This window comes from Lissotriton vulgaris, unplaced genomic scaffold (assembly GCF_964263255.1).
Source record: "Lissotriton vulgaris unplaced genomic scaffold, aLisVul1.2 SCAFFOLD_2730, whole genome shotgun sequence".
Classification (NCBI taxonomy): domain Eukaryota; kingdom Metazoa; phylum Chordata; class Amphibia; order Caudata; family Salamandridae; genus Lissotriton; species Lissotriton vulgaris.
The window spans coordinates 213579-237724 of record NW_028252549.1 but is presented as its reverse complement, the minus strand read 5'-3'; the positions used below and the strand labels follow the sequence as shown (position 1 = coordinate 237724).

General features: G+C 47.2%; 1 pseudogene across 1 annotated transcript; it reads right to left on the bottom strand.

Moving 5' to 3' along the window:
• Positions 1 to 8343: 8343 nt before the first annotated feature.
• Positions 8344 to 10792, bottom strand: LOC147662111 (uncharacterized; annotated as a pseudogene). Its single transcript, XR_015305978.1, has one exon. The product of XR_015305978.1 is annotated as an uncharacterized LOC147662111 (transcript).
• Between the last annotated feature and the right edge of the window lie 13354 nt (positions 10793 to 24146).

Below are 24146 nucleotides of genomic sequence, written 5' to 3'. Positions count from 1 at the left end.
GCACTTTTTTGTAACAGCACCTGCACTTCTGGCATTCACAATTCACAGGGGACAGCACCCGTCACTTTTTTGTAACAGCACCTGCACTTCTGGCATTCACAGGGGACGGCACCTGCTCTTCTATCTCTCACAAGGGACAACTCCTGCACTTCTTTCATTTACAGGGGACAGCACCTGCATTTCTGTCATTCACAGGGGACAGCACCTGCAATTCTTTGTGACAGCACCTCCACTTGTTTCATAGCACCTGCACTTCTTTCATTCACAAGGACCAGCGCCTGCACTTCTTTCATTCACAAGAGACAGCACCTGCACTTTTTTCATTCACAGGGGACAGCACCAGCACTTCTTACATTCACAGGGAAAGCACCTGCACTTCTTACATTCACAAGGGAAAGCACCTGCACTTCTTTCATTCACAACGGACTACACCTGCACTTCTTTCATTCACAACGAACAGCACCTGCACTTCTTTCATTCACAACGGACAGCACTTGCACTTCTTCCATTCACAGGGGACAGTAACTGCACTTCTTTCATTCACAAGGGACAGCACCTGCACTTCTCACATTCACAAGGGAACGCACCTGCACTTCTTTCATTCACAGGGGACAGCACCTGCACTTCTTACATTCACAAGGGAACGCACCTGTACTTCTTTCATTCACAACGGACAGCACCTGCACTTCTTTCATTCACAGGGGACAGCACCTGCACTTCTTTCATTCACAAGGGAGACACCGGCACTTCTTTAATTCACAACTCTGGCCAAACTGGAGAAGCAGAAGACACCAAATTGCTCTCTGGAGAGCTTTAAGTTGGTCACCATTGAGAAGGTCCTAAAAGGCCTAGCCTTGAGAAAATTGGTCACCATTGAGGAGGTCCTAAAAGGCTTAGCCTTGAGAAAATCAGGGTCTCCAAATGATTCATGCCCCCCAAAAATCATGGCTCTCCTAGCCAAGAGCTGTGCCCCAGCAATTTGTGACATCTTCAATTGCTCTATATCTACAGGTATAATTCCACCCCCCTGGAAAAAAGCAGTGGTCCGCCCTATTCTTATGAAACCTGTAGTGGACCCTGCAACCCTTAGCAATTATCGGCCTATTTCCCTTTTATCTCTCTTGGGTAAACTCCTGGAAAACATCATAAACAATCAACTTAGTTCCTATTTGGAACAGAATGAAATCCTGGATCCTTCACAGTCGGGCTTTCGCCCAGGCTTTAGTACAGAAACCGCCATTCTGGAGGTTACCGACTCATTAAGACAGACTATAGACTCAGGCGGTTCCGCAATACTGATGCTTTTAGATCTCTCCCCAGCTTTTGACACTATCTCTCATACTAAGCTAGCAGAGAGACTATCTGATTGCAGTAACAAAGGCACAGCCTTAAAATGGCTACAACACTTTTTGTCGGAGAGAACACAAATGGTTACCTTAGGTCCCTATTCCTCAGCCAAAATGCCCTTAGAGAAGGGAGTACCACAGGGTTCCTGTCTGAGTCCTACCCTCATTAATATATACATGGCCCCTCTGGCTCATATTGTGGAACAGCTGGGCTTTGAAATCATCTCATGTGCATATGATACTCAGCTTATGTTCACTATCGGGTAATGTCCAGAGTTAGAAAAAACACGATTCGCCAATGAAGCTGATCTCAGAATGGATGACTGGGAATTACCGTCAATACAATCCAGGGAAGACGGAGATCATGTTAATGGGAAAAGCTCCGGACATCTGGTCAGATGACTGGTGGCCAGACCAATTGGGCTCTGCTCCCTCCCCCAAACCTTCTGTAAGGAACTTAGGAATAAAAATTGACCGCTCTCTGTCCATGAAAGACCATATTGCGACCACGACCAGCACATGCTATTACGGTCTCTGACTCCTTTGGAAAATATTTCTATTTATACCTACCTCATAATCGTAGGACTTTAGTTCACACAATGGTAACTAGTCGTTTAGACTATGGCAATGCCCTGCTGGCTGAAGTGGGTGAGACTATCCTGGCCAAATTACAGATTGCTCAGAACACAGCCGCAAGGATGATCTTAAATCGCCCGGCAGGCTCTTCATCAACTCTGTTGCTTAGAGAACTGCACTGGCTCAATGTGAAAAAAATATCTTTTTTCAAAATCTGCTGCCTAACCCACAACGCTCTTAACGATAAAGGCCCCCGCTACTTGCAACGTAAACTGATTAAATAGTGCCCCTGTAGGTGGCTTAGATCCAGTACACAGGGACTGTTACAAGTTCCTCGAATCTGTCTCACCCGGACAGGAGGGAGAGCCTTTTCCTATCTGGCCCTCAGATATTGGAACCAGCTCCCACAGGCTCTACGAGCCACCTCGAGTTATGGCACTTTTAGGAAACATCTGAAAGCTTTCCTATTCTAAGTAATGCCCTGGTCTGGCTCCACTCTAGCAGGAGTCCAGTCTCTAGTCAGCGCCGAGATGGCCCAGGGTAATTTGAGCGCTTAATACTTAACCTAACCTGAACCGAACAAGGGACAGCACCTGCACTTCTTTCATTCACAAGGGAGAGCACCTGCACTTCTTTGTGACAGCACCTTCACTTCTTTCATTCACAAGGGACAGCACCTGTACTTCTTTTATTCACAGGGGACTGCACCTGCACTTCTTCCATTCACAAGGGACAGCACCTACACTTCTTTGTGACAACACCTGCACTTCTGTCATTCACAGGGGCCGACACCTGCAAATCTTTCATTCACAAGAGACAGCACCTGCACTTTTTCATTCACAGGGGACAGCACCAGCAGTTCTTACATTCACAAGGGACACACCTGCACTTCTTTCATTCACAAGGGAAAGCACCTGCACTTCTTTTATTCACAAGGTACAGCACCTGCACTTCTTTCATTCACAAGGGACCACACCTGCACTTCTTCCATTCACAAGGGAACGCACCTGCACTACTTTCATTCCTAAGGTACAGCAACTGCACTTCTTTCATTCACAGGGGACAGCACCTGCACTTCTTTCATTCACAAGGGACTGCACCTGCACTTCTTTCATTCACAAGGGACAGCAACTGCACTTCTTTAATTCCTAAGGTACAGCACCTGCACTTCTCTCATTCACAAGGGACAGCACCTGCACTTCTTTCATTCACAGGGGACAGCACCTGCACTTCTTTCATTCACAGGGACAGCACCTGCACTTCTTTAATTCACAGGGGACAGCACCTGCACTTCTTTCATTCACAAGGGACAGCACCTGCACTTCTTTCATTCACGGGGGACAGCACCTGCACTTCTTTCATTCACAAGGGACAGCACCTGCACTTCTTTCATTCACGGGGGACAGCACCTGCAATTCTTTCATTCACAGGGGACAGCACCTGCGCATCTTTCATTGACAGGGGACAGCACCTGCACTTCTTTCATTCACAGGGGACAGCACCTGCACTTCTTTCATTCACAGGGGACGGCATCTGCACTTCTTTCATTCACAAGGGATAGCACCTGCACACTTCTTTCATTCACAAGGGACAGCACCTGCACTTCATTCATTCACAAGGGACAGCACCAGCACTACATTCATTCACAAGGGACAGCACCTGTACTTCTTTCATTCACAAGGGACAGAACCTGCACTTCCTTCATTCACATGGGAGACACCTGCACTTCTTTCATTCACAAGGGACAAAACCTGCACTTCTTTCATTCACAAGGGACAGCACCTGCACCTCTTCCTTTCACAAGGGAGAGCACCTGCACTTCTCAGTATTGGTAGGATACCTGTAATGGGAGAGTATGGCACTTCTGAGCCACAAGCAGGTACGCTGGAGAGTGAGTACCTGCAGTTCTGTAGTTCCCTTTAAAGCACTGCCAATAGAGGCAGGTACCTGATAGCATCAGAAACCTGGCTCTGCACTTTGAAGAATAAATGCCATGGACAGAGGTGGAGACCAGTAAAAAGAAAAGACTAAATGTTGTGGAGGAAGTGACCCAACTAGGGCCACCCGGGTCACTCTCGACCTCCTCTAAACTTCAAAGAATGAAGAGTTAATGACACAGTAGAGAATAGAAGCAAACTAGTTTATTCACAAAGTACCCTGCACTGGAAATCAATCTGACCATCCTCCTATGATGGCTGACGCGGGACTGACTCTTACAGTCATAAAGTTACATTATGTATGTTTCAGAGCCCACAAAGACCTGCCTATTATGGAAAAACACTGGTAGCCGTCATAATACAATGGGGGTACAGAACATACGTTTCGATTCCACAGCCTGGCACAAGTTACCTACTGCCCAAGGTCGTCTATCTTATCCTCCCCACTAGACAGGTGGGAGAAGGCCTCTATGTAACAGAAAAGGCATGCATTAACAAGCAAAATTCAACCTTTGAGAAACAAAACTTACCAAGGACCAGTTCTGGTAAAGGTTTCAAGTAAAAGTTTGGATTATAATACAAAATGGCGTCTTCGAAAGCTAAAATGGTGGAACAGTTGTCAACCTACCTAACGTAACATCTGTACTTATTAATTGCATATGCATACAGCAAGAATATATTACGAAATAGCTACTTAAATGCTAACATAATATCAGGTAAAATAGGAGTAATATGGGAGTAATACATTTCAACTCTAACAGACCCTCCTTTTAGCATTTATTAGCTAACACGGACATCTTTATTCTTGCTATCAGGTAAAGGTCGTTACAAATATAAAAGTAGAGACAATAGATGAATACAGGCGATAACATGTCAAGTACGAATATATGTATATATGCATAGCAAACGAGTGGAAGAAAATGACACTAAACATCAGTAGTGCGAGTAACATCAGGAACAGAACCTGCAAGAGAAGTAGTTGAACCAAAAACACTCATCTATTTGCATAATAGTATCCAGCTCCTTTTGAATCATTATAGTTGAATTAATATCATGAACTGAAATCCTTTTGGGAGAGAAATATGTAGCACAGTATGAACAGCATAAGGGAAGACAGTGAATCAAGACACAGCAACAAATTAAAAGAACAATTAAATATATCACCTTTTCTAGAATCCAACCCCAACCACCAAATAAAGACCAACTCAAATAACCGCTCTCCATTCCTCGAACATTTTACAAAATGTCTCAAATATGCTGAGTGATGGTTGAAATGTCTCGTATTGTACGAATATCTGTGGTCGACACCAGTATAATATGCAAATGTATTTAATAATACAACAAAGAAAAACAACCAGTCAACAGGTGTTTTGTCACATAAGGGAAGTAACCCGTGACTTCTTCAGGGCTGGGGAAGATACCAAACATATAGTAAAATAATAGAAAATCATAGAATTAGTTGTTGCAAAAACCAAGATAAACACAACAATGGGGAAATGTATATCGAGACCACCAATAGCACGTGGAAACCCTAGGAAGAAAAGTGGACAGACAAATGTAAATGCGACTTAGTATGGAGACAGGCCCCGTGGCGTAAAAATTGTGACTGCACAAGGGAGAGAGCAAAACAACCATTGTGGAATGATAATGAGAAACAATACTAACAAGTGGTGAATATTGGTGTTGGGGTGACATCAAAAGGTGGGAACATGAAATGCAATGTAAATAAATATACTTGAGCAAAATTACATGTTAATTCTTAACACAAACACACTAATTGCAAAATTCTATATGTAGTACAATGGAGAAAATGAGAGGAGAGACTCTTGAACATTACACATAATCAATGGCAAGCTGAGTAGGGGAAGAGATGTAATGGGAACCACAATTTATAGGGAAGAGACAAGTCATGCACAATAGCTCTAAAAGGGAATTGAAGCAAATGAGCCCAGAAGGGGAAGACTGCCATAGATGCAACTGACAGAAGTCCAGCCTTGTAAAATGATAGTCGCGAACATATGTGTCCCTACACCATACGTGTGAGAGTACTAACGATGAAGGGAGGAGTTAGTCAATACCTGTGTGGCAGTGCAGACACTCATACACTCTCATTCATAGTTACAAGAAGAAGAGTTTCAACCCTATGATGGGTCCCACAAATGCCTAAAGAGCAAACAGTTCACTACTGGAAGGTCTTAAACATCAGATGTTTGTGATGTCACTGCCTCTCAGGGGCCGTTCCTCATGGGTGATGTGTTGGTCTACGCACGATTCAGTGGCAACACCACCATTTCAGGACCAATACTTGTTATAAAATGAATCTCAAACAACAAACCAAAATGGGTTAATCTGTAGCTACCAAGCCAGTGGAGAAATAATTTCAAGTACGACAATTTGAACAGCCTTCGTGCAGCCTTTAGCAATGCCTCCAAATATTGGAACAGTGTACTGTCTGTGCAGGGAAGCAAATTATTATCCTATGACAGGCCTTTTTGTGTCATTTCTTTTGCACAAATAGGAGTAGACTCAGATGGCTGTATATGTTGCGCATCCTCTCGCCAAGGTTCTATCCGTGAAAAACTTTACCAGCTCCACTGTGTTTATTACCACGGGCAGACGTCGGCAAAACTCCCACTAATGGGCTCTGTTCTGGTCCTGCATGCCGGTTTAAGCATGCCAGACCGGAACAGAGCCCATTAGTCCCTTCTATTTTTTGTGTGAGCGATGCAAGAGAGGAATAGAGATCTAGACAAAATTAGCCTTTCTATTGCTTAATACACCGCAAATGTGAAATACTTTGGGGCTTAGGGGCTGGATAAAGAACGTCAGGAAACAAACACAAATTTAAAGCACATTTTATTTATTCACTAAATACTGTTTAAAAATGTAATTTCCAAGTTCCATATATCGGTTTAAAAATATTTACACTTTCAGTCATTTCCGAGTTTAGTTACAAACTGATGGTGGGAAAAACACATGATGTATAAAAACTGATACCAAAATCTTTTTACATTATTGTATGTTTCTTGTTTTTAAATCAGGCCGTCGACTTTTCATGTGAAAATTACTATAAGGGCCTGACATCACTTCTTGTGACGCACTACATGTGACGTTATTGTGATTTGCATATGATAATGGGCTCCTTCACTATTTTCCTTCCTTGTGCCCTGTTTATTGGCATGACATGGGTCTATAGCTATTAAAAATAAATATACAAATTCACAGGTATTCTTCCCGTTTTTTCTGGTGATGTCACACATTGGCATGTATTCGGCTGCTTCTTCTATTTTTAGGTGAATAAAGATCACTTGCTGTTCCCCCCCTTCCATTTCTCTCTTTTTCTCACCCTTTCTTTGTTTCTCTCGCTCTATTTATCTCTCCCCCTCTCTATCTCCCACACACTCCTGTTAGCATTAGCTTCATGTATCTCACTGCCACTTCTGGCATTCATACAACAAATCCTTCAGAACATTTGAGACCAAGGGACAATCAGTGTGGAAGACGAGTTGCTGGGAGTGCAACGGATTGTCCTGGCACATATATGCTTTTGATGTGAGATTTCACTTTTTCACCAAATTATTCAGAGTCTGCTGCTTACAGTGGCTCAATTCTGGTAAAAAGTAGAGTTTGGCAAGTGAATAGAGAGAGCCAAGCTTGAGAGGAGCCACGCGTCACACTGTGTTATAAGGCTTGAGGCACAAGCTGATCCATCAACCGATAACAGTGTGTAAAAGGTGCAGCAAACATTACTTAAAAACAAGGTATATGCTCTTTTATATCTAAAAATAGGTTATTTCTTGAACACCGTTGCTTCGTTTTAGTTCATTATATATACTGCAGTGGCATTTGTTAATAGTAACACATACATTTAACCAATGAAGCTTCCATCTCCAGAGCCCTGACAACATGTCCACTCTGGGTGTGTTGGATTTACAGGTTTTAATCCGACAAGTTAGCTGAAAGTACCGCTGTTAGTCCCAGTATTGTTCAGTGTTGCTTTTACAGGTAGTGTGGTCAGGTGCAATTGAATGTTTTTCTTTGTATCTCTTCTTCACCAAATAAAAATCAAGAATGTTTCTTTTCTTTTAGTCCACAATGTGCTCGTCTCCCATTGTGTATCCTGATACATCATGTTGCTTTGCTATGTGTACAGTAGTGAACAATCACTGAACACAAACACTTTTATAATTCTGCAAATACGGTTATCTGCTTTTCTTCTTTACTGCTAGTCCATTCTTCTATAATCTGGTATTTCAATGTCCCACATAATTTGAATTTAATCTTTTTCCGTAATTCATTCCTCTCATAATAACTGCACTGTTCAGCTCTTGTCTATGTCCTCCGATGGGTCAATATTACTTTTGATGTTCTTAAAATCTTTTGGAGTCTCTGCATCTCTAGGATTATTTCCATTGAGTTAAATGAAGCAGTGTATTCACAGAGGGTTGTGTGGGATCGAACATTGATAAAAGCCCTTCTCACTTTCAGTGCCCTTCTATATTTTCCCCCGTGTGTGTTCGCTGATGGCTTTGTAGCTCTGATAATCGACTAAAACTCTTCCCACATTCATAGAACTTGAATTATTTTCCCCTGTGTGAGTTTGTTGATGATACCTTAATGCTGACGAGAAGTGAAAATTACTGTCACATTCACTACAATTATAGGGTTTTTTCCCAGTGTGCATTCGCTGATGTGTTTGGAGGTTTCATAAGTGACTAAAACACTTTGCACATTCACTGCACTTGAATGGCTATTCCCTTGTGTGTGTTCTCTGATGATTCCTTAATGCTGAAGAGAAGCAATAACTCCTGTCACATTCATTACAATGATAGGGTTTTTCACCCGTGTGTGTTCGCTGATGACTTTTTAGGTCTGATAACTGACCACAGCTCTTCCCACATTCATTGCACTTGAATGGTTTTTCTCCTGTGTGAGTTCGCTGATGATACCTTAATGCTGAAGAGCTGCAAAAACTACTGTCACATTCACTACAATGATAGGGTTTTTCCCCAGTGTGTGTTCGCTGATGACTGTTTAGGTCTGATAACCGGCTAAAGCACTTTGCACATTCACTGCACTTGAATGGTTTTTCTCCTGTGTGAGTTCGCTGATGATACCTTAATGCTGAAGAGCTGCAAAAACTACTGTCACATTCACTACAATGATAGGGTTTTTCCCCAGTGTGTGTTCGCTGATGACTGTTTAGGTCTGATAACCGGCTAAAGCACTTTGCACATTCACTGCACTTGAATGGTTTTTCCCCTGTGTGTGTTCGTTGATGACTTTGAAGGTGTGATAATCGACTAAAGCTCTTCACACATTCACTGCACTTGAATGGTTTTTCCCCTGTGTGTGTTCGCTGATGACTTTGAAGGTGTGATAACTGACTAAAGCTCTTTGCACATTCACTGCACTTGAATGGTTTTTCCCCCGTGTGTGTTCTCTGATGACTTTGAAGGCTTGATAACTCACTAAAGCACTTTGCACATTCACTGCACTTGAATGATTTTGCCCCTGTTTGTGTTCGCTGATGTCTTTGAAGGCTTGATAACTCACTAAAGCACTTTGCACATTCACTGCACTTGAATGGTTTTTCCCCTGTGTGTGTTCGCTGATGTCTTTGAAGGCTTGATAACTGACTAAAGCTCTTTGCACATTCACTGCACTTGAATGGTTTTTCCCCCGTGTGTGTTCTCTGATGACTTTGGAGGTTTGATAAGCGACTAAAGCTCTTGACACATTCACTGCACTTGAATGGCTTTTCTCCTGTGTGTGTTCGCTGATGTCTTTGAAGGTGTGATAACCGACTAAAGCACTTTGCACATTCACTGCACTTGAATGGGTTTTCCCCTGTGTGTGTTCGCTGATGTCTTTGAAGGTGTGATAACCGACTAAAGCACTTTGCACATTCACTGCACTTGAATGGTTTTTCCCCTGTCTGTGTTCTCTGATGTCTTTGAAGGCTTGATAACTCACTAAAGCACTTTGCACATTCACTGCACTTGAATGGTTTTTCCCCTGTGTGTGTTCTCTGATGTGTTTGGAGGTTTGATAACTGACTAAAGCTCTTGACACATTCACTGCACTTGAATGGTTTTTGTCCTGTGTATGTTTGCTGATGAAGCTTGAGTGGTGATGACAAACTAAAGCTCTCGCTGCATGTATATGATTCTTCTTTCTTGGTTAGTGTCTGGGGGTCGGGTATATATTTGTCTACATCCCATGATTGTATGTCCTGATGGGCCGACATGACTGATAAAGCACTTGTGTTTTTCTCACACACTTTATATGTGTGCGGTATTTTACACGTTTGATTTCTGTTTTAACAATAAATGCAATAGCCACCAAACATTTGCCACACTCCTAATACGTAGAAGGTGTCTTTGTAGGTGATTATGCCTTTAGATTGGATTATGGCTATGCACGCTTGAGGGTAAAGATGTATCTTCCTTCTGAACGGTGCAAATAGGGACAGTCTGCTGTATTTTAGATAGAAGAACTCCTCTTTCCTTTACCAGTCAGTTGTCTGGCTCCGCTCTGTTGTGCTCTTCTCTGGTTACTGTGGTTTGTCCAGAAAGAGTTTACAATTCACCTAGAGCACGGAATGATGGCTTGTCATCATATTAGAAAACAGAGCACTGCGGTAATCTCACCATACAGATCCCATGATCAAAGTTGGTACTGGACACTTGTTTATATAGGAGTTGGTTTGTTATTGTTGTTGCCTTAGTTTTCCTAAGGTCATTTCTTCATCTTGCGGCGTGGAGGTGTACAGCTCAGCCTCTTGCAATCACTGAACTGCCCTTGATGCTTCATCCAGGATCTGTCAGTTTGTGTGCAGGTTCCTCTGTCACCGACTGTGCTGAATACTGTAGCTCATTATTTCTGCTATTATTGAAGATTTACAGCATTCGCTTCATTATTGATGGTCATTTCATACAAGGCTTTCAAGGCTTGTTTTCTGTTGGATGTAAAGATATTGAAAATTACTAAATTGAAACATATTGGAATTATAATTCACAATGTTAACTGTTTGTAAAAGACATTTCGGGGGAGATTTACCAAATATCCACGCAATGCAGCGCAGCCCTCCCCCTCCCCCCAAGAGGCTGCGATGCTCGACAGGGAGGGAGCAGGAAAGCACCATATTTTCAAAGATATGGCTCTCTCCTTCCCTCTCCCTTGCGCCAGCACTGATTACAGCGGCCCTGTGCCATGCACACACCTTAGCACAAGAGCGCTAGGGTGCGTGTGTGTGAGCCCAGCATAGGTTTTTGTACAGGACGGATACCCTTCCTGTACAAAATAGTAGACACGAGGGAATGCTTTTCCCACTTTGTATGCGTGTTGCACAGTGCAGCGCGCTTGCAAAGTCAGAAAAGGAAGGATAAATCAAAGCATTTCTCCTTCCTTTGCGCCTAGTTTAAAAGGGTGCAGTTTTTTCACGCTAAACCCAATCTACTGTATTTGGTAAATTGGTTTTAGTGTGAGAATCCTTGGGTGGTTGCACGGGAACGCCCAAGCACCCCCCTTGACAGGGCTGGAAAGTAAATTAGGAAAAAAAGATTTAGCGCTGTTTTATGCCACTTTTGTGACGAAAATACGGCACAAAATATTAGTAAATCTCCGCCTTCTTCTTTACCGCCTTAAAAACTTAGCAAGGAATTGTTCATCATACACAGATATTTAACTAAAAGTTCTGTTGATCAGGTGACATCTTATTAATGTCTGAAAAGGAGGAGATTTACCAGCGTTTACAGCGCTTAGCAAAGTAAGGGCGCCCCCGGAGCACCCAAGTGCTCGAGGTATAGCTTAAGATAGACGCATATGGTCAGGATTTCATTTAAACAACAATAGAGTTTAGAAAATGAGATGGATCAGGCTGGGCTGCAAAATTTCCAGTAACTTCTTCACGAGGTATACAACAAAAGTAACTCCAGTCACACACTTCTTCTCATTCTTTTCCTATTCACTTAAGATCATCTCAAATACCAACTCCTGTCTTTACCTCGCTGTTCATAAGTCACCTTTGACACTTTCAACAGCTCCCTTGGTTCAAGCATTTCTGGTTTCTCCTAACCTGGAAGATTGGAACATTATTATCAGTTGAGGGGGGTTTCCTATTGCCATAACATCTGTCCATCTCCCTGAAACTAGTGCAACTTACAGCGCTCGGTTCTGGCCCTGAAAGACAACTTTAAAAAGCAAGTCTTTAGTTCTTCTGAAAGTAGATAAAGTTGTGTAACTTGCAGGTCCTTCCGGGGCTTTTGTGTCAAACAGAACAAGAGTTTCACTGCAAGGCCCATCCTTTACATTATAAGCGTAGATAAGGCAAACAAACGTTGATTCATATAATTTAATATTCAACGATAGGTCACACCTAAAACTAGGTGTGACCTAGTTTTAGGACACCCCCGCGCCGCACGGCCACCAGCTGCTGCGTGTGCCCCCCCCTTCCTTTGTGCCTCGCTGCCCGACTGCCGGCTCGTGACCACGCCCCCTCCTACGAGCGGCGTGGTCCGTGATCAGCGCTCCTCTCCCTGTGCCCCTGGTTCACTGTGCAGACTCGTATTAGTGCTTATTTGTGCTTATTGTTGTTTTTCCGCCGTATTGCCTGTTGAACTGTATTTGTGTTCATTGTTGTTTCTTCCGCCGTATTGACTGTCTTTTTCCCGCCTGTTGCCGCCCTCCCCGCTCCCCGCCACCACCGTTGACCCCGCCCCTTTTTTTCCTTCTGTTCCCTCCCCGCTCCCGCCTCCCAGCTGCTCCGCCCACCCGCGCACTTCGCCTTATATGGCGACCGTGCGAACGCGCAGCGGTCACGCGCAGCGGGCGCGCCGATTGTGCGCCGAAGGCGTGCCAAAGGTAAGCCCGTCTACGCCCGTCCGTGCCTGGACCGCGCCCAGTGCCAGGACCCCTGGCCCACGAAGACCCCGACCGACCCGCCTGACGTACACCGCCGCCACCCTCATCGCACTCAACACCGGCCGATTCCCAGGATGCCACCAAGCCACACCACGACGCACCCACTGACCCTTCAGCTGCCACGCCTGCAAGTTCACCTGCATCCGGACCTGCCTCGCACCAGCACCCACCAAGTCGAACACCAGCAGCACCCACCTCAAGTGCATCCTGCTCAACACCCGCTCCGTCCACAGACACGCCATTGAACTCTGGAACCTCCTAGACGCCACAGCCCCTGACGTTGCCTTCCTCACGGAGACCTGGATGAACGCCTCTTCAGCTCCCGACATCGCCATCGCCATCCCAGAGGGCTACAAGATCACCCGGAGGGATCGCACCGCCAACCAGATGGGAGGAGGCATCGCCATCATCCACAGGAACACCATCCGTCTCACGACCAGCATCGACAACACCCTGACCACCGCCGAACACCTGCATTTCCAGATCCACACCGACCCGAACACCACCCTCAGAGGCACCCTGATCTACCGACCTCCGGGACCTCGCACCCAATTCAGCGAGGACATCGCCGACTTCGTCAGCCCGCATGCCCTCCCCTCCGCTGACTACATCCTCCTGGGGGACCTCAACTTCCACCTGGAGAACAACAACGACCGCAACACCAGCACCCTGCTCGACAACCTCGCCAATCTTGGACTCAAGCAGCTGGTGTCCACCCCCACCCACCTCGCCGGACACACACTCGACGCAGTCTTCTCATCCAGCACAGACATCGACTTCAGCCACGCCACAGAGCTTCAATGGACGGACCACAGCTGCGTCCACTTCACCTTCAAAAGAACGACGACCCACCACCACCGGCAACAGGCTGCCCGCAGAAGCTGGAACAAGATCACAGCAGAACAGCTCGCCACCTCCCTGAGCCAGCACCCTCCTGCCAGCTCAGCGAACTCCAGCCAGGCCGCCGACAACCTCACGAAGTGGATCAGCAACTGCGCGGACGAGCTCGCCCCGCTGAGGACCCCGCCCAGCAGACCCGGCAGCAAGAAAGCCCCATGGTTCACCGACGAACTCAAGAGCTCCAAGAAGAACTGCCGAGCCCTCGAGAGAGTCTGGAGAAGGGAACCTACACCAGACAACAGGACCACCTTCAAGCTGGCCACCCGGAAGCACCACCAGCTGATCCGCGCCGCCAAGAAAACTGCATTCAAGGACCGGCTGGACAACAACGCACACAACTGCAAGGAACTCTTCAACATCGTGAAAGAGCTATCCAACCCCAGCGCAGGAAACAACAACATCACCCCATCGCAAGACCTCTGCAACTCCCTCGCCTCATACTTCCACAACAAGATCGCGGACATACACAACAGCTTCAACAACCAACCAACGCACACCACGACCGAACAACCACCCCCCACCACCACCCTCCACGCCTGGACCTCGATCAGCACCGAAGACACCATCCGCACGATGAACTCCATCCACTCCGGATCACCGACCGACCCCTGCCCTCACCACGTCTTCAACAAGGCCGACGCTGTCATCGCACCCCACCTGCGAGACATCATCAACACATCCTTCGACACCGCCACCTTCCCTGAGAGCTGGAAGCACGCCGAACTCAGCGCTCTACTCAAGAAACCCACAGCGGACCCCACCGAACTCAAGAATTACCGCCCCATCTCGCTCCTCCCGTTTCCAGCCAAAGTCATCGAGAAGACCGTCAACAAGCAGATGGCCGCCTTCCTCGAGACGAATGGATCCCTCGACCCCTCACAGTCTGGCTTCCGTGCCAACCACAGCACCGAGACCGCCCTCATCGCCGCCACCGATGACATCCGAGCCCTGATGGACAACGGAGAAACAGCGGCCCTCATCCTCCTAGACCTCTCCGCGGCATTCGACACTGTCTGCCACCGTACCCTAGTACAGCGCCTCAGCAACGTCGGAATCCAGGACAAGGCGCTGGAATGGATCATCTCCTTCCTCGACGGAAGAACACAGAGAGTCCGCCTACCACCGTACAAGTCAGAGGCCACCGAAGTCATCTGCTGCGTCCCTCAAGGATCCTCACTGAGCCCCACCCTCTTCAACGTCTACATGAGCCCCCTCGCGGCCATCGCACGCCAACACAACCTCAGCATAATCTCCTACGCCGACGACACCCAGCTGATCCTCTCCCTGACCAACAACCCCGCCGCCGCCAGAGCCAACCTGCACGAAGGGATGAAAGAGGTAGCCGAGTGGATGACGACCAGCCGCCTGAAACTGAACTCAGACAAGACGGAGGTCCTCATCCTGGGCTCTTCACCCTCTGCCTGGGACGACTCCTGGTGGCCTCCCGCCCTGGGCACCGCACCCAAACCGACAGACCATGCACGCAACCTGGGCTTCATCCTGGACTCCTCCCTCTCCATGACCAGGCAAGTCAACAACGTCTCCTCGGCGTGCTTCAACATCCTACGCATGCTACGGAAGATCTTCTGGTGGATCCCCACCGAGACCAGGAAGACCGTCACCCAGGCCCTCGTCACTAGCCGACTGGACTACGGCAACGCCCTCTACGCCGGTACCACCGCCAAGCTCCAGAAGAGACTCCAGCGGATCCAGAACGCCTCAGCCAGACTCATCCTCGACATCCCACGAACCAGCCACATCTCCGGACATCTGAGAGACCTACACTGGCTCCCCGTCAACAAAAGAATCACCTTCCACCTCCTCACCCACGCACACAAAGCCCTACACGACCAAGGCCCGAGCTACATCAACAGCCGAATCAACTTCTACGCTCCCAAACGCCACCTCCGATCAGCCAACCACGCCCTCGCCGCCGTCCCCCGCATCCGAAGAGCGACTACAGGAGGAAGGTCCTTCTCCTACCTGGCCGCCAAGACCTGGAACTCCCTCCCGACCGACCTGCGCCTGACCCAAGACCACCTCTCCTTCAGGAAGAAGCTGAAGACCTGGCTGTTCGAGCAGTAGCGGCACCCCCCCCCACCCCCAGCGCCTTGAGACCCTACGGGTATGTAGTGCGCTCTATAAATGTCTTTGATTGATTGATAGAGAACCCATCACAACCAATAATTTACCAGACATATCCCGCAGCAGATGTGTGCATATTACTCTTTTTTCCACCTTTTCCACCATTACATGGCATTTGGCATGATGTTGTCCGTTTGGGGCCCAGAATGCCACTTTGTGACCGGATGGGCATTTGGTAGAGCGGGAGGAGGTGTAAATTATCCACAGGTGATGCGACATTTCTACCTTTCCATATTTCTCATCTTCAAGTTTCTCTAATTTCCTGTCCTTCGGTCCCCCTTCTGCCCTCTGGCTGCGCACACACTCTGTGGGGTTCATCAGAAGTCAGATAACGGCCTGATAGTCACAAGGCCATGGATATCACTTCTTCTACAACACTTATTGCAGACATATGGCCTAGTTTAAGAGTTTGTTCAACAGATTATTGCCACAAAACTAGGGGTGGGTGAAGAATTCATCTCTGTCGGGGTAGCTCGCAAATTTCTGCCCAGTGTGCGGAGTTCCAAAGAACTCCACAAAGTAATGCAGACGGAGGTTTTTTTTCTCAAGCGGTTCGCCAACGGTAAGGTGGTGAGTACTTGTGAGAAAATATAACACGCTAGACCTCCTCCTGGAGGGATGTCTCATTGCAGGAGGTCACGGCAGGTCGCGACCACTCATGTGTAGAAATCTGCCATTCTCGTTGAAGAAGCTGCCACTCGATTAGAATGTCAATTCGAGCGGCAGAAAGCAGCAGCGCCTTCTGGCGCAACGCGTAGTGCGGTTCGTGCTGATTTTACAGTGCAGGACAAACTCCTGGCATTAAAGATCAGTGAGAGCAGCGCAACGTAAAAAACTCTGCCACTAGCGGAAGTCCGTGGAGTACGGCAGAGTTTTCCTGGCACTTTGTGGAGTTCCGCGGAGTAAAACTCTACGAACTACACCAAGGCATAATCAAAACGTGATAGATATCCTGTCTGTCTTATTATAATTGCCACAGGATGTAATGCATTTTTAATGGGGCGGGCAGGATACCTTTCACATTTGGGATGGAATAAACCATTTGCTGAAATCTAAATCAGGCCTTTGGTGTACACTGTGTCCAGTGTGGCTACCTGGGCTTGAAGGATCTTGTGGTTTGTGGGTCTCTCACTGCTTTGAGGTCACCGCCAGGCAGGACTTCTGTCAGATGTGCCTTGTGCAGATCTTCCTTCCAGGCAGGAATTCTGTCAGCTGCGCCTTGTGCAGATCGTCCTTCCAGGCAGGATTTCTGTCAGCTGTGCCTTGTGCAGATCTTCCTTCCAGGCAGGACTTCTGTCAGCTGTGCCGTGTGCAGATCTTTCTTTGATATAGTTGCTTCTGTCAGCTGCGCCCTGTGCGGATCTTCCTTTCAGGCTGGACTTCTGTTAGTTGTGCCTTGTGCAGATCTTCCTTCCAGAAAAAACTTCTGTCAGCTGCGCCTTGTGCAGATCTTCCTTTCTAGGCTGGACTTCTGTCAGCTGTACCTTGTGCAGATTGTCCTTCCAGGCAGGAATTCCGTCAGCTGCGCCTTCTGCAGATCGTCCTTCCAGGCAGGACATCTGTCAGCTGCGCCCTGTGCAGATCTTCCTTTCAGAGAGGGCTTCAGTCAGCTGCGCCTTGTGCAGATCTTCTTTTCTAGCCTGGACTTCTGTCAGCTGTACCTTGTGCAGATCATCCTTTCTATGCTGGACTTCTGTAAGCCGCGCCTTGTACAGATCTTCCTTCCAGAGAGGGCTTCTGTCAGCTGCGCCTTGTGCAGATCTTCTTTTCTAGCCTGGACTTCTGTCAGCTGTACCTTGTGCAGATCATCCTTTCTAGGCTGGACTTCTGTAAGCCGCGCCTTGTACAGATCTTCCTTCCAGAGAGTGCTTCTGTCAGCTGCGCCTTGTGCAGATCTTCTTTTCTAGCCTGGACTTCTGTCAGCTGTACCTTGTGCAGATCATCCTTTCTAGGCTGGACTTCTGTCAGCTGTGCCTTATGCAGATTTTCCTTCCAGTCAGGACCTCTGTCAGCTGCGCCTTGTGCAGATTTTCCTTCCAGGCAGGACCTCTGTCAGATGCGCCTTGTGCAGATCTTCCTTTCAGGCTGCAGCTTCTGTCAGATGCGCCTTGTGCATACCTTCCTTTCAGGGTGCGGCTTCTGTACGCTGTGCCTTGTGCAGATTTTCCTTCCAGACAAGGGCTTCTTTCCTCAATGATCTGTTCAAAGGTCGAGAGAGGTAGAACTGGTCTAAGTTATCTTCTTTATTGCAGTTCCACTGATCAAGTCACAGACCTCGTGCTCTGAGAGTCTGGATTTTCTTCGACACAGTCTGCCATCGCACACTAAAAGCGCGCCTCCACGACACCGGAATCCAAGAGAAGGCCCTGGACTGGACCACCTCCTTCCTCTGCGGGAGAACCCAGAGAGTCCGCCTCCCTCCCTTCTGCTCCAAAGCCACCAAGATCATCTGCGGCGTACCCCAAGAGTCATCCCTCAGCCCAACGTTGTTAAACGTATACATGGCACGACTCGCCCATGTCGCCCGAAGGGACGACCTAAACATCATCTCCTACGCTGACGACACCCAGCTGATCCTCTCACTCACCAAGGACCTCCGCACTGCCAAAACCAACTTCCACGAAGGAATAAAGGCCGTAGCCGACAGGATGAGGAACAGCGGTCTGAAACTGAACTCGGACAAGACGGAGGTCCTCATCCTCGGTTCCACCCCCTCAGCCTTGGACGACTCCTGGTGGCCGATGGCATTAGGAGCACCTCCTACACCCACCGACTACGCACGTAACCTGGGGGTCATCCTCGACTCCACACTCTCCATGACGAAACAGGTCAATGCCGTCTCCTCCTCCGGCTTCAACACCCTCCGCATGCTTCGCAGGATCTTCAAGTGGATCCCCACCACAACCAGAAGGACGGTCACCCAGGCCCTCGTTAGCAGTAGACTGGACGACGGTAACGCACTCTACGCAGGAGCCACGTCCAAACTCCAGAAACGGCTCCAACGCATCCAGAATGCCTCTGCACGTCTGATCCTCGACATACTGCGCCGCAGCCACATCAAACCACACCTGAGAGACATGCACTGGCTCCCCATCAACAAGAGCATAACCTTCAAGCTCCTCACCCACGCACACAAGGCACTCCACGACACCGGACCAGCGTACCTCAACAGCTGATTCAGCCTCTACACCCAGTCTCGCCAGCTCCGCTCTGCAGACCGCGCCCTCGCCACTGTCCCCCGCATCAGTAGAGTGACCGCTGGTGGCAGATCATCCTCCCACCTCACTGCCAAGACGTGGAACACCCTCCCCATCCACCTACGGCAGACCGAAGACCTCCTACCCTTCAGGAGACTCCTCAAGACCAGGCTCTTTTAACAGTAGCAGCGTTCCCCCCCTAGCGCCTTGAGACCCTCACGGGTATGTAGTGCGCTTTACAAATGCTGTGATTGATTGATTGATTGATTGATTTTCTGAGCTCCTCAGAACATTAAGATAATGCTACCGCATCAAACACAAACTACGAGACTCCAAAAGTCAACGCTACAAGTGCTGCTCCATGGTTTAATTCAACCACTGTATCTGAACATCCCCTCGCAAATGCCAACTAGAGAATAGACATCCTGCCTGCACCAGCAGTGTGCAGACAGCTTTTCAAGCACCTCGAGGTACATGGACTTTGTCTGTCGTAACTGAAGATGTTAAACCTTGTTAACATCTATCCGCTTTGGACAAGGTCCTCCATTTTGCTATCAAAATGTAACTCATCCTGCGCAGACACCAACCCTCAACTCCGTATTGCATGAAGCTAGGTGGTTCTCACCCAAAAGAGGGCCCTCCACAAATTGCTGACATTTTCTTACACCCACTGGACAGCCGTGGCAACACACAGACCAACTACACCCCATCAGGGATCACCCGTCCATCTGCCAGCATCAAGACTCAGATCTTTCACCCTTCTCTGTTACCGTCTTTGGAACGGCCTGTCTCTGGGATTCGTGGAAGCTCCACACTCAGTGAGCTCAGAGTTGCCTTGTAAAACCATCTCATGAGAGTGGAAGAAAAGAACTATAAGTGACACGCACTGCGCAGAAGTGTAAATAAATCTACTATTATTTAATATTTACAACCCAGGATCTATAAACAGGAAAAATGCCGCCCTGTGTGAGATCGATGAAAGACTCACGCAAGAGGCGGAACAGAGGAAAGGGGGGGGGGGTACCAATGACAATATTAATGGGCGACTTTAATTGCCACCTCTGCCTTAATTTGCCGCCCGATTTATTAGACTGGGATACCTGCCCTCTTAAAGATGGGCCACATTTTGAACATAACCATGAGGGCATAAAATTAAATAAAATAATAGAAACCCACTCACTAGCACATACTATTGACTTAACAGGCCCAGAGGTAGAGGGCACATATGTTCCAACGTTTAAAGGAAGAGGGTGCTCCACTATTATAGACTACATACTGATATCCTCCTTTGCCAAAAATAGAATCACTAAGGTCAGAACTAAATGGAGCACCTTTAGTGATCATAACCCCCTTGTTATGGAAATTATACACACTAGCGGGGGAGGGGGTAAGTTTAAACGCGGGGACACTAGCCTTCAGCCAACAGACCAGGGTAGACGACTAAAATGGGCAAGGATAAATCCCCATGAGTTCTACAAAACATTAGTTCAAAAAGGAGGCAAACAGGTGGAAGACTGTCTGGACCCCCTAATAGAAGGACCAGAATTAGTTGCATCTTTTGCATCCTTGACAAACCTAGTGGATAAATTGTTGGAAGCAAAAGGTCCGAGAAAGGATTCGAAGCAACCAAGGTGGTTCGACAAGAGCTGTTCTAAAGCTTTAAGGAACCTAAAAGCCTGCCTCAAAGCTAAGCCAAGGGATAAGACAGAAGTGGCTAATTGTAGATTAGTTTATAGAACTAAAGTAAAGGAGAGGAAGAACGGCCTACAAGCAGAAGTATGGGCAGATTTGAGAGAGGCGGGAGAAAACAGGGACTTAGCAGAATTTTGGAGAATTGTAAATAGGCCCTGTTTCAAAGATAACTCCGCCCCGGTGTTTAGCACCAACATCCTGCCAGACCAATGGGTCACTCACTTCCAAGGTCTATACAATAAGTCTAAATTAGCAATTCAGGAAGGGGAATGGGAGGGTACCCGGAGTGGTGAAATAATCCTTTCACTAGAGGAGATAACAAATGCGATCCGAGGGCTGACCCCGAATAAAGCCCCTGGCCCAGATGGTACCCCACCGGACCTATATAGAGGCAATATAGACCTATGGGCCCCAATCCTAACCAGGGTTTTAAATGCGGCCATCAAATCAGGGCTACCACGCTCCTGGTCCACTGCATTGATCCTACCCATTTTTAAGAAAGGGACCAGGGACGATCCAAAATGCTACAGGTCGATTTCGCTCATTGATGTCTCGGCCAAAATTTTAGGTCGAGTGATCCTAAATCGGCTCATGGAGTGGACAGAAGAGCATCAAACAATAGTTGATATACAGTACGGGTTCAGAGCCGGTAAATCAACTAGTGACCAGTGCCTGAATTTGTACCTCCTAACGGCCAAATATACAAAAGCCAGCAAGGGATTTATGGACCTGGCTGCGGCCTTTGACAATGTCAATAGGACTAAGTTGTGGGCCACGATGCACAAGTTAGGCATTGATGTGGGGTTGATAAATGTCTTGAAAGAGTTGCACTGGAACACTACCGCCAGGGTCTGTTTTAGCCCAGAGGGGGGGCGTACTGACCAATTTTTATGCTCAGGAGTAGTAAGGCAAGGGTGCATGCTTGCCCCTTTTCTCTTTTCACTCTACATCAATGCTTTAGAGAGTGCCCTCATCGCCCTAGATGTGGATTGCCCCAAAGTAGGACCGCATCAAATCTCAGTACTATTGTACGCGGATGACGTGGTCTTGCTTGCCCGAACCCCGAGGGCCCTACATCTCCTGGTGGATGGATTTGTCAAGTTTATGGCCGACCTAGACCTATCTGTCAATCTAAACAAATCCTTTGTTATGGTGGCTGGCAAAAAACTTGCAAATAAGTGTGTGTTCAAGATAGGGTCACATACCTTGGATAAAGTAAAGACTTTTCCCTATCTGGGTCTCCTATTTGATGGTGACATTCAATTTAGCCAACTCCTCGAGGAACATTGTACCAAATTAGTCTCCTCGAATGGCGCCATATTAGGCTTTGCTCGTAGGCTGGGGCGCTGGTGTTCAGAACAAATAATGGCGTTATATGGCTCAATTAGCACAGCAAAGGCCTTGTATGGTGCGGAGTTGTGGGGTTTCAGGGACTGCAAACAACTACAATTAGAGGAAGACAAATTTCTCAGCAGAATCCTGAAAATCCCACATTCTACCTCTGCCGAAATTGCTCATGCTGAACTGGGGATGCCATACGTCTCAGACTACTTTAAAATGAGGCCAATTATAGCATGGATTAGAATTTGGACCAACCCGGAGGCATCTTTGAGCAGGGAAATTGCCTTGGACTGCTTGCAAAGGGACAAGGGGCTACAAATTCCTTGGCTAAAATATGTTAAAGATTCTTCAGTGAATATAGACCAGGGCCATCTTTTTAGCGACCCGTCTTTGATCTCGAGCAGTTGCAAATTAAGGGTGAAAAAATTGCTCCTAGAAAAATTTGAATCTGTCAGAAGTGGTCTTGGCCTTCTAAAGAAATCCATAGCAGCTCATGGCCTTGTAAGAAATGGGGCGGGAATGGAACCATATCTGTTTCTGATGTAAGCCAGAATGACCGATTTTTAATGTGCCGTTTTAGGCTCAATTTGTTACCTAACATCTTAGCTTACCCCGCTGGTTTTACTGTAACAATTGAGCAGAAGGGTGCCTGCGGCTGCGACAACAGGTCTCCGCAGGACACCCTTCATTTTGTACTTTTATGTTCATTTTTAAAAATCCTAGGCGTTTATTTTTGGTTGACATTCTTAGGAAACAGAAATTTCGCCACGCAAGAGCTGCACTGTTTTTCCTTCAGAAAGCTAGTGATACCCATACTTTATGTGCCATTTTAAGCTTTTTAAAAGTAGCCGTAAGATTGAGAAATACAAGAAATTAATTTATCTTTGTAAATAATTAGATTCTCCTTATGAATTGTACCCTCTCCTCCCTACAGTTTTAACTCACTAAAAGTTCAGAAATGTTATATAGTGAAATTTTATTATGTAATGTATTTTTATGGGGATTTTTTATTCTTCGAAATAAAGATTACTGAACTGAACTGAATCTACTATTATCGTTCCATGTACCATTGTCCTATTGCTGATGTTTTGACATGGATGTTTTGCCGCCTATCACAGCAGCGTCTGTCGCTAAAATCTTACTCAACAGTTTGTTTTGCATCATACCTACTTACCGATGTACTGTTTCTGACCTTACAACATCTCTGGCAGACATTTTGCGCTGTCTGTTGCTAGGAAGTCGATTCATACTGCAGGAAGAGCGCAGTGTCCTTGCAGTCAGATGCACTTGATTGGAATAAAAGGTGCCATGTTTTTTAGAAAAGCTTCAACTATTAGAATAATAACATACTAAAAGCAGCACATACAATGCGATAACACATGAAGCAAACAATGCAATAACACAGGCCAGGCGTTGGGACAATCTGACGCAAACAATGTGTAGGAAGGGGGAGGCTCTAGTTGGCGCAGTGTAGCACTAGCGACAAGCAGGGACTCTCTCTTCCTCGTCAGGGCTGAGGGTTACCTTCCAGACAACCTCTGCTTACCCTCTAGGTAGTGTGGCTTAAGCAGTCGCAGGCTAATCTTTGGGGCACATAGGGTTAAACACTTGCAATATTACACCGTCACAACCAACCCACCACACAATGAGACCAAACTGTATTCTGTAAAAATATATATCTTTATATAGATTTTAAGCAGGCTTGTGAATACAGTTATCAGACTTTCAAATAGCGGTTTCAAGTTACTTAGTTCAAGTTGCCACAGTTCTTTCTAGCAATAAGTGTTCTTTAGGGCCTTCTGCCCAGTTCAACAAAGTTCTTGTGGAGCCGGCGGCTTCCAGGGGAGCTGTCCCACGTCGCGTTGCCTTCCCGGGGTCGCTGTTCGTTGCGGCTCTCAGCCGAGCAGTTCACGGGTCATCCGGGGCAGCGGTGTTCTGTGGCGGCAGGGTCCTTTCCTCGTCGTCCGCTCCGACCCTGGAGGCGGTGGCTGTGTGGTGGCGGCAAGTGGCAGTACGGTCCCCAAGTGCAGGACGTACCCAGTCAAGTGCCGGTGCAGCTGTGCGCTCACAGCTGAGCTGTCGGGCAA